Source organism: Mus caroli, chromosome 10 (genome assembly GCF_900094665.2).
Source record: "Mus caroli chromosome 10, CAROLI_EIJ_v1.1, whole genome shotgun sequence".
Classification (NCBI taxonomy): domain Eukaryota; kingdom Metazoa; phylum Chordata; class Mammalia; order Rodentia; family Muridae; genus Mus; species Mus caroli.
The window spans coordinates 13,353,677-13,354,817 of NC_034579.1; positions in this window are offsets into that span (position 1 = coordinate 13,353,677).

Below are 1,141 nucleotides of genomic sequence, written 5' to 3' on the forward strand. Positions count from 1 at the left end.
TTCTTTCTTTCTTTCCTCCTCCTCCTCCTCTTCCTCTTCTTCTTCTTCTTCTTCTTCTTCTTCATCTTCTCCTTCTCCTTCTTTTTCTTCTTCTTTTGACTTCTTGCCTCTAATTAATAAGAGTAAAATCTTTTGTAACACTAAAAAAAAAATCAAACTCAGTGGATTACTAAATGTTATATAAATAGGGCTCCATTGTGTGAGATTCACCCCCTTTCAGAAACTCTTGATTCTTCCTTCTCTCCATGCTGGGAGGGAAGTGAAGGACAAAGGCATCATTAAAACCGGTTAACCTGATCATTTTCAAACAGACATGTGCAAAGCATCTAGGCTGGGAACCCTTTGGCAACTAAATTGTCAGGGAATAATTTATTACTGACAAGAACAGAGTGTGCAGTGGAATATCCCAAACAAGAGCATGCTCAATGAGCCAGAGGCTTGCTATAAATATCTTCCCCAGGATTGCACTTCCTAGAGTCTAAAATTATTCTAAAAGCATCACGTTCCAAGGGGAGGGGAGGAAAGGGGGTTGTGCTGTGCTGGACAGCCAAGTAGCTGGATCAAGGCAGCAGGGTTTTCTTGTGATTGTTCTAGTGACTAACCTCATTAAGTCAGTTTGCCTCTTGATTTCATAAAACAAGAATAATGAGAAAAAACCTCTGAATTCCTTTCAAGATCTGAAATCTTACAATGACAACATTGATAACCTATACACAGAACCCTGGCAACTGATGTTATGCAAACTGATCTAGGCCCATTCAAAGAAAATAGAATTTGGGCAGCTTAGGTTCAGCAAGTCAAAGAGCCCTGCTGCTAAGCCTGACAGCCGAGTATATTCAATGCTTCAGGAGTCACATGCTAGAAGAAAAACTGAGCCCCCCCCCCCAGTTGTCCTCTGACCTTCATATCCATGACATAGAATGTGCATGCACAGACGCAGAAAATAAATTTTCAAAAAAAAAAAAAAGAAAGAAAATAGAATTCAAAAATTGTAAACTAGGGCTGTTTTCAAATAACCTTTTGATTTTCATGTGAGCTATATAATCAAAAAATGTTCTTCCAGCATAGTGATAGTGAGTATGGCAATATAGAAAGTAAAAATTGTGCAGAGATGTTATATATATATATACAAGCTAGGGCT